Raw genomic sequence first — 10,773 nt, 5'->3', positions numbered from 1 at the left:
CATTACCACCCCCTTTTGTACCGCTTTTGGCCGCCATAAGTGTGGCAGGGTATGCTCAGACGTGAGTCCCTTGCTCACTTTGCCACTGGATTCAAGCAAGCTGGGCTGGAGACGGCTGGAATGCCAGAAACTGGTCCTCGGAAGCTTGTTTCCGGTCCAGGGAAGGCATGGCTTGGCAGTTCGGGCTGGACTGTTCCCATGAGGCACAGGGTCAGACTGATTTGCATATAGCCATGTCTGAACTGGGGTGGCAGAGTGGGCTAAAGAACGGTGATGGATTAAACCCAGATCTTTTGACTGGGTGTGAGTGTTTGATTGGTTCAGATGCTCCGTCCATTACCACCCCCTTTTGTACCGCTTTTGGCCGCCATAAGTGTGGCAGGGTATGCTCAGACGTGAGTTCCTTGCTCACTTTGCCACTGGATTCAAGCAAGCTGGGCTGAAGACGGCTGGAATGCCAGAAAACGGTCCTCGGAAGCTTGTTTCCGGTCCAGGGAAGGCATGGCTTGGCAGTTCGGGCTGGACTGTTCCCATGAGGCACAGGGTCAGACTGATTTGCATATAGCCATGTCTGAACTGGGGTGGCAGAGTGGGCTAAAGAACGGTGATGGATTAAACCCAGATCTTTTGACTGGGTGTGAGTGTTTGATTGGTTCAGATGCTCCGTCCATTACCACCCCCTTTTGTACCGCTTTTGGCCGCCATAAGTGTGGTAGGATATGCTCAGACGTGAGTCCCTTGCTCACTTTGCCACTGGATTCAAGCGAGGTGGGCTGAAGACGGCTGGAATGCCAGAAACCGGTCCTCGGAAGCTTGTTTCCGGTCCAGGGACGGCATGGCTTGGCAGTGCGGGCTGGACTGTTCCCATGAGGCACAGGGTCAGACTGATTTGCATATAGCCATGTCTGAACTGGGGTGGCAGAGTGGGCTAAAGAACGGTGATGGATTAAACCCAGATCTTTTGACTGGGTGTGAGTGTTTGATTGGTTCAGATGCTCCGTCCATTACCACCCCCTTTTGTACCGCTTTTGGCCGCCATAAGTGTGGCAGGGTATGCTCAGACGTGAGTCCCTTGCTCACTTTGCCACTGGATTCAAGCAAGCTGGGCTGAAGACGGCTGGAATGCCAGAAACCGGTCCTCGGAAGCTTGTTTACGGTCCAGGGAAGGCATGGCTTGGCAGTTCGGGCTGGACTGTTCCCATGAGGCACAGGGTCAGACTGATTTGCATATAGCCATGTCTGAACTGGGGTGGCAGAGTGGGCTAAAGAACGGTGATGGATTAAACCCAGATCTTTTGACTGGGTGTGAGTGTTTGATTGGTTCAGATGCTCCGTCCATTACCACCCCCTTTTGTACCTCAATAAAGCATTTAGCCACCCATGCTAAAAGGAGGGTCTGTTAGGTTTGAAAATCCCATTCCGGCAATGCACTTTTTTCATGCTATATTAGGTTAGCAGTGTGTGGCTAAATAGACACCATTCTAATTCATGTTATGCAACCCACTGAGTTATCCCCGTAATGTGCAGGCTTCAGTTAGCGAGTTTGACTACATTTTACAATTCGTTACCCTTATTCGGCTGCTTAGACTGTGCTTGAACTAGGCCTCATTATTCGTACTGCTTACCTCAGCAGAACACTGTACTTCATTATTATTTTCTCTTCTGTTCAATTTCTTACCCGACTTACTTATAAATAGGCCGTTCAGCCCTCACATACCTATCCGAGTGTGTAGTTCTGCTCCCACGTTAGGAGACTCTGAGACTCAGCACGGTAACCTTGAGTTACAGATAGCATGTTCCCATCTGCCAGGTGGTAGCCCATCTTTCTCCTCTTTTGTTCATGTTCGGCCCAGGCCGGTAACTTTCTACTGTGGGCATGGTTGGAGGCTCTTGGGAAGAGTCATTACGTGTTGCAGACTGTTGGGGGTTCAGTCCCTCTGCAGACATCTTAGAGTTCAGGTCAGATTGGACTCCTCTGCAGAGTATTGCTAATAAAAGCTTGTTTGTATTCTCTACTGTCTGACCAACTCTTCATTTTTGGGAAGGCATAGCAGGTGGTTTCAAGAAACCCCAGTAGCCCCTAACGGCCACTTCCTTCACTCTGGGCCTATAGGAGTAGAATTTGCTGTAGTTAACGCAATTAGGAAATTGCTATTTTCTTGCATACCAATTTGCTTTCCCTAAATAGAGATTACCTAAAATTTGCTATTTAGGGAATGCAAAATGGAACTTTGATACATGTGGCCCATGATATCAACTAGCATGTTTATAATGGTGCAATGTACCTTCTTATCACCATGCGGCAAGCAGGATCCTCTGCATTATTTTTGTCACATGTGGTCACCATTCCCTACAAGCTCACTTATGAAATGTTTCTCTCTGCTATAGCAAAAATTCTGAATGGAATTACATACAATTTTGCATGAAACTAGTTACTTTTTGTTGTATATATTCTATCAGCATTTCGACAAGCATGACTATGTACAGATTTGCAGAATAGAACAGTACAAATATTTTCCAACTTGCTCCTGCACCAATTACAGTAAATCAAGCAATCAGGGAATTTTGATGCGTGATACTCACCCATGAGGGTTTCAAGCTGCTGGCGGAGGGGCAGCTCCGGGTCGGTCGAAGAGCCAGGTCTTGAGGCTCTTCCCGAAGGTGTGCAGAGTGTGGGGGCGTCTGATGTTGATAGTGAGCTCGTTCCAGGTCTTTGCCGCGATGTAGGAGAAGGCTGTTCTGGCTCTGCGGATGCACGGGGTTTCGGTGAGGGCAAGGTTGGCAGATCGAAGGTTTCTCTTGGGTACATGGAAGGAGATTCTTTTGTTGAGATATTGGGGTTCGGTGTTGTAGGCATTTGTAGGCATGGGTGTGTATCTTGAAGGTTACTCTCTTCTCAATGGGAACCCAGTGGAGGTTTTGCAGGTGTTGGGTGATGTTTTCATGTCGAGGGATGCAGAGGAAGAGTCTGGCTGCTGTGTTCTGTATGGTATGGAGCTTGCGGGGCAGGGATTGGTTGGTTCCGGTGTAGAGGGTGTTTCTTTAGTCCAGTCTGCTGGTATGAGTGCGTGGGTTACAGTCTTTCTTGATTCTAAGGGATCCATTTGCAGGTCTTGCAAAGGATGCAGAGGGTGTTGAAACAGGTGGAGGCGACGGCCTTGATCTGTTGGTTAATAGTGAGGGAGGAGTTGAGTATGATGCAGAGGTTCCCGGCGTGGTCAATGGGGGTGGGGTGGCTGCCGAGGATGGTGGGCCACCAGGTGTTGTCCCATGCAGAGGGAGAGGGTCCTAGGACGAGGACGTCTGTCTTTTCCGAGTTTAGCTTCAGGCAGCTGCTGCCCATCCAGGATGCAATGTCCTTCATTCCTTCCGGGAAACTGAGTCTGGTGATGTGGGTTTCCTTGGTGAGGGAGAGGATGAACTAGGTGTCATTGATATAAGTTACTATGCTGAGCCCATGCTGTCTGACAATGGTGAAAAGGGGAGCCATGTAGTGTGGGACTAAGGGACGATCCCTGGGACACTCAGCAGTTGATCTCTGTCGGTTCAGAGAGGAAGGGCATGAGTCTGATTCTTTGGGTCCTGCCGTTGAGGAAGGAGTCGAGCCAGTTGAGGGGGGCACCATTTGTGCCGGTGTTGTGGAGTCTGGTGGTGAGTGTGCGGTGGCAGATGGTGTCGAAGGCTGCAGAGAATCTAGCAGGATCAGGGCCGCGGTGTGGCCTTGGACGAGGAGGGTGCGGATGTCTTCTGTGGCAGCGAGTAAGGTGGTTTTGGTGCTGTGGTTGCTGCGGAATCAAGAATGGGAGGGGTCGAGGATGGAGTTCTCTTCGATGAAGTTCGTTAGTTGGGCATTGACAATCTTATCTGTGATTTTTGGTGGTGAAAGGGAGTAGAGAGATGGGTCGTTAGTTCTTGAGGTCCCTATGGTCGATGGAGGGCTCCTTGAGGAGGCGCTTGACTTCTGCCCATTTCCAGTCAACGGGGAAAGCGCCTGCTTCGAAGGTGGTGTTGATGGTGCGTCGTATCTAGGGTGCAATGGCTGCAGCGGCTCTGTGGAAGATGTGCCGAGGGCAGGGGTCCATGGGGGCTCCTGAGTGAATGCCTTTCATGGTTGAAGCAGTGGCTTTGTTGGTGACTGGGGTCCAGGAGGAAATTGTGGGCTGGCTGTCATTGCTGGGGGGGTGGAAGGAGTTCGGTTGCTGGAGTCTGTTCATTTAACTTGTCGTAGAGGGATCTTATCTTCAGGTGGAAGTAGGAGCCGAGTTTGTTGCAGATGTCCTTGGAGGGTGTGATGTCCCTGGCTTCACTGAGCGGCTTGGTGAATCCCTGAACGATGCTGAAGAGTTCCTTGGAGTTGCTGGCATTGGCTTGGATTCTGTTTTGGATGAAGGTCCTTTCTGTGGATCTAATGAGCTGGTGGTATTCCGTTATGGCGTTCTTGTAGGTGGTACAATCTTCTGAGGATTTGCTGTTTCTCCATAGCTTCTCGAGACGTCTGCAGGTGTATCTGGATTTTTGGAGGTCGGAGGTGACCCAAGTGGCCTTCCTGGGGCACTGTCTGTCAGGGTTGCGGAGTTGGTGATCCATCCGTGCAGTTCTTTGGCTGCAGAGTTGGCGTCAGCGTCGGTCGAGGTGGGTGGGGAATCGTGGATGAGGATGGCATTGAGGTGCTCCTCGTGACCTTGATCCAGTTCCTTCCCGGAGGGCATGGTGTAGGTTTGGTTGTGGTGGCTTTGTCAAAAGAGAAGTGTTCGCAGTGGTGGTCCGTCCAGGGTGATTGTGTGATGTGGCTGAAGTGGATTTTGTTACCTCCTGCGAAGATGGGGTTGAGGGTGTGTCCTGCCTTGTGGTTGGGGATGGTGGCTAGCTGTTTCAGTCCGAGGTTGGTGAGGTTGTCCAGGAGGGTGGTGGAGTTGGGGTCGCTGAGGTTCTTGAGGTAGAAATTGAGGTCTCTGATGAGTATGTAGTCCATGGAGGCGATGGTGTGGGGTGCGATGAGGTTGGCAATGGTAGTGGTGAACTGCGGTTCGAGATCCGGGGGGTCTGTAGGTGAGGGTGCCACATAGGATCGCTTTAGGGCTAGTTGGACCTGGAAATGGAGGTGTGTGGCGGTGGATGGGGAGTCGCTCGTGCTGGATGTGGTGAGTTTGAGGGAGCTCTTTTGTGCAATGGCGAGAACTCCTACTGGGGGGTTGGGGCCATCCTTCCTCTGGCTCTTGTATCCGTCGGGTATGGCAATGACGATGTCGGTGTGGAGGCGGAGTTGGAGTTGGTCCAGGAGTCTGTGATGAAGGCGACGTCTGGTGAGATGGTGTCAAGGAGGTCCCAGATGTCTACAGCATGTCTGTACAGGGATCGCTCGTTGATGAGGATGCACCTCAGGGCATCAGGGTGCTGGTGTCTGGCATGAGTGTGGTGGTCGTGGGGGTACTGAGGATGATGAAGGATTGTCGGTAGTGTCGGCAGGAGAACTGGCCGTCATAATAATACAGTATATCTCGCAGATGAAACAAGATACTCAGGGCATAATTTTTGGTGATTTGACTTAGAGCAGTGTAAAAGTGAAAGGGCAGGAATGCACCGTATTAATGAAATAAGGTGCATTCCTGTCCTTTCCCCCAGCACTGGTGCTGTTTCTGCAGCCGAGCCCCAACGCATTCACCCTTTCACCAAACAATCCAGAGAGGCATTTTCCTCTTTCTATGCAGCACACATAGAAAGAGGAAAAAACAATGAGAAACAAAGTTGTTTCTCCTCATTACGCCTCACCTCAGGAGGCGTAAGGGTTTGGCAATTGCCCAGGTTTATATGCTCTTGTAAATCTGGGGAAGTTCAAAATCCATAGGTGTTGAGTGGGAAAACAAACTGCAACGTCCATAGAATGCCTCCCGATTACGGAGTAAGGCAATCCCACGATTTGAACTGCCTTGCCTTACTCTATATCTTTAAGGTAATTCAAAGCTACGCATAGTGGCCTCATAGATATGCTTTTATGATTTGTGCCACGAGCATCACAAAAAGTGACACTTTGGCAGCGCAAGGGGCTCGTAAATATGGCCTTCAGTGTAATATTCTTTCTTGGTTTGGTCCCTAGTTTCGGAGATCTATGCTTTAGACAAAAGGTGCAGGAGGCAGGGGGGGCTTTAAAGGCTTCATTATTCTACCTTTGGATCAATAATTTAGGCATTGTTGTAGACCTGGGTTTTTCACTCATTCATGGATAATATATTTGAAAAAAATACATCCAACAGGAGGAGGGAACTTGGCAGGTTCTGTTGCAGGACACAAGCCAATAAATATTGCGTTGTATAAAAAGTGACAGAGCCGTTTATGAGGGACTGATAAAGTATGACCTGATCATGTAGAGGATGTAGGGGTAGACATAGAGGCAAAAAATCAGACTTATTTTTCTGTCTGTGTTGGACCTGGCCCTTTTTGCAGCGTTATCCCAAAACCTTTAGCTTTTTTCCTCCTGTTTGTCGGACCCTCTTTTTGGTGGTTTTAGGACTCTGGGCACTTAACCACTGCGAATCAGTCCGAAAGTGCATGTCCTCTCTCCTTTAAACATGTTATCATTGGTTTACACCTGTTTGGCATATTTAATCTACTTGTACATCTCTTGTAAAGTGGTATCCCATGTACCCATGGCCTGCAAAATAAATGCTTCTCGTGGGCTTACAGCACTGCTTGTGCCACCCACAGAAGTAGCCTTTCAAACTTGTCTCAGGCCTGCCACTGCAGGGTCTGAGTGCGCAGTTTACTGTCACATTGTCTTAGCATTTAAAACCGCTTGCCAAGCATTAATCTCCCCTTTTAATATCATTATGGAAAGGGTGCTGTGTAAATGAAAGGTAAGACATGAGCCTTTATTGTGTGGCATGTCCTGGTAGTGACAAACATCCTATTTTGTTTCTCACTGCTGTGAGGCCTACTACTATCATAGGATAGCATTGAAAATTCCCTTATATGTCTTTAAGTAATAATTCCTGATCTGAAAGGAGAAGTGTTGCTATGTTTAGTATGTAGAATGGTAGTGATAAATACTACTTACTGGTGTAGTTGGATTCTTTATTATTATTTCAGAAATGTCACTTTTAGAAAGTGGGCATTTATCTGCGCATTTGGCAATTTGTTCTTTGCACCCTGACTCCAATCCGCGCAAAGGCCTGGTTGACAGCTACATGTTGTGCCTACTTTCTAGACAGCCACCACACAGGAAAGGGTGGGTGTGAGAGGGATTACATCTGCATTCCTCTACATACTGATGCTTTTCCTGGGCTGGAAGAGAGAGGAGCATTAACACTTTACATTTGTATAGGTTGTTTCCTGCTCTCACACAAAGGGCTGATTTGCCCCCTACTGATGCCTGGAGCCAGGCCGGGGTTGAAAGGGAGTGTTGTGCACTTCTAAATGTTCTTTTGAAGTTCCCCATAATTTTAGACATAATTTGCGGACTTGTAACCATAGGCTGCTGGCTTTACCTGCTGTGCATTGACATAGGACTGCTGTGCCTGCAGGAGGAGCCACCATTAGGTCTGACTGATTTGTTGTGGTGGTCTGCTGCCTACTAATTACTGGTCTGTAAAAGAGCCTGCCACTTTGCTACTTGCCATATGAGCTGGCCTGCGGCCTGCCTACCTCTCTGTGACCTTCAGTGTTCTCCGGGGGCTGATTGGTTGCCCCCCGATTGTTGGGAAGCTCAGGAACCTGAAGGGATTCCATTCAACAGCCAAGAATTGCTTGTGAGACTCGTGGGTCTGGCCATTGTAATTTGACATGAAATAGCGAGTGGTGAGCACTTCATCTTTCATTGTATCTATTGTCAAAAAGTATAAAATGGTGAGCGATTTATTTTTGCTTCTTCAGCTATTGTGCTGCCCATTGCCTGCCTTACTGTGAGAACCCCCTCCACATGGCTCCATGAGCGGGACAGACGTACCAAATGCTGCATTGCACATCGAGACCCCCTAAGCGTGGCTCCCTCCCCTTGAGCATGCTGTCTGAGTGACGCTGGGAGAAGCCTATGCAGATTGCCAGTCCTGCCAACATCTCTTCCTGCAGCCAGGTATTTCTCTGTGGAATTCGGGTGACTCGGAGGCCATAAAAGCTAACCACAGCAAAGAGACGGCCGTCTTGTAGTTCCTTCATGGATGGCCCTGTCCATTATGAGAAAGGCTGCATTTCTTTGTCACACCGATGGGGAGGAGGACCAAATGAGGCCTCCTCATGTGTATCCTGTAGTTCATGCCTTCTCCTCTTCTTACGTTGTGTAAAAGACTTTGGGGGCCCTTGAGCTTTAGGTGGCATTGTGGTGTAGAACCTCAAATGAGGCCCCCATTTGCCTAAGGAGCTGGCTGCATTGCTGGAAATTACTGCAACACAGGTAGTAGGCACACTGGTGCCCCTGGACCCTACTATTGGGGTTTAAGTACTGTTCAACGAGTAATAGGAGTACAGGTACGCCGTGCCCTATGGTGTCCCAAAGATTCAGGTCTTTTGATACTGAATGACCATTACTGATATGATGATGGTAATTTATATACTACTGGTGATGTATACTGATGTGTGATGATTCATGTGTTTTTATTTTATAATCTATTGGATTTCACACCCTGTTGTTATAATGTATGCCCTGACTAGAGTGGTAGGTTCTACCTGGTCAAGGTATATTCCCTTCCTAACCAGAGACCCCATTTCTAACAGTGGGATTTATGGATCCAAATTTGGGTCTGCAGATCTGCAAATTTGCTGGTAGGTCTGAGAACGTTTATGAAAGATTCCAATTAATTGCAAATCAAAATGAAAAGAAAAAGAAAAAAATGTTCACAGTACAATCACACAAAGATCATGTGCAGTGGGCACAGTGGTCCTTGAAGATGGCATGCTGTGCTGAGAGGTTTCTGTTCAACCAATAGCCGTGCACAGCTGAATTGGTAGCACTGAGTCCAATATGGGCTTTGAACACAGTCCAGGTCATGCTCCCAGACCATGCTGAAATCTTCTCGTTCATTGGTATGAGGATTGATGCAGGGCCTGTACCCTCAACATGCTATGCAGGGCTGAATTAATTGGGGCTGGGCACATGGAAGTTTGGGGGCAGAATCTAAAAATATTTGCTAAAATACTCGCCAACCGATTAGCACCAGTTGTCCCGTTAGTGGTTGGTTGGAACAGGCAGGCTTCGTTCCCAGTCGCAATCTAACTTAGAACCACAGAACCGTCTTTGAAACTATTCAAACTATAAACCCGGAAATCAAAGCTGCAGCAATTTTTTTAGATGCTGAGAAAGCATTTGATTCGGTAGAGTGGTCATTTATGGAGGCGGTATTGCGATGCCTAGGTGTGGGAGGGATTTTTATCCAATTAGTACAGGCGGTTGTTAGAATTAGAATGGGGAATAAATTCACGTCGACAATCTCCATTTCTTGAGGCACCCATTTGGGTGCCCATTGTCCCCACTGCTGTACACCTTAATAGCAGATCCCATCTTGGGCGCCTTGAGGAAGTATCATGGAAATTGCAATTCCAAGGCTATCAATTGATAGCATCGGCAAACGCAGACGACATGCTCCTATATGTCTGGGACCCTGTGAGACACTTTACCCCTGTTCTAGAGGAAGTGGTCCGCTTTGGACAGGTGTCTGGGCTTAAGATTAACTGGACCAAATTCCCAATTTTTCCACTAACGCCAGTTACAGGTCCGGTGACCATGGCATTCTCCCTATATTGGACCACAGAGTCGATCCGATATTTAGGAATTCAAGTTCATACAGACCTTGCAATAGTACTCACAGATAATTATGGTAAGGCATTGAGCAGACTGGAAGACGACATAGCTAGATGGATTAGGCTCCCGGTTTCATTGATGCGTAGAATTTAATTAATGAAAATTATAGTCCTTCCAAGGTTCCTTTCTTTATTTCAAAATATGCCCATGCTTCTTCCGACACATATGTCTGTCACTATAAGGTCGCTTTTAATTAAGTTAGCTTAGGCTGGGAAACAACCAAGGATTAAGTGGGAGACAGTCACGCTGCCATACTCCCAGGGGTTCTTAATTACCCGGATCTAGAATTGTGTTACTGGACTTCTCAATGCTCACATGCTTACGCATGGATACGTGGCCCGCACTCCCTTACACATTTATATATGGAGAAATTCACAGCAGTCCCAAACACACTCCCTCGGGTAATATTTAAAACTCTGTTAAGAAAGCACAGCACTTTGGACTCCCTAAATGCTACTGTTCATGCCTGGCGGAATCTACTAAATAGGCAAGCGGGCGCCCTATTGTACTCGCCGGTGACCCAATTGGAGTGGTGTACCTGGCTACCGACGGGTAGTGTAAGGGAAGTCTCTTCAGCTTTACAGAAGATAGGCCTTTCGTTGGTTGGGGACTAGTTCCAAGACGGGGCATTACGCAGCTGGAAGGATATCCACGCAGAGGGGCATGCTTATTCAACACTAGACCAATATCAGTACTATAGAGTTAGGCACACTGTACTAGACATATTTAGAGAAGATCTACAAGAACCGACAGAGGTTTCAGCGCTTTCTCACATTATTCAATCTCCCACCCCTTCTAGATTGGTTTCTAGCGTCTACAGCCTCACACAAGGTTGTAGACGGTTGTCGTCACTGAAGTCGCGGCAAGACTGGCAAAAAGATCTAGGTCGTACAATACACAACGACAGTTGGAGCTACTGCTTTAGGATGACTAGGCTAGTTCCATTGAACAACAGGCACCGACTCATCCACTTTAAATATATAAAT

This window comes from Lissotriton vulgaris, chromosome 6 (genome assembly GCF_964263255.1).
Source record: "Lissotriton vulgaris chromosome 6, aLisVul1.2, whole genome shotgun sequence".
Classification (NCBI taxonomy): Eukaryota; Metazoa; Chordata; class Amphibia; order Caudata; family Salamandridae; genus Lissotriton; species Lissotriton vulgaris.
This window is presented reverse-complemented; position numbering follows the sequence as displayed.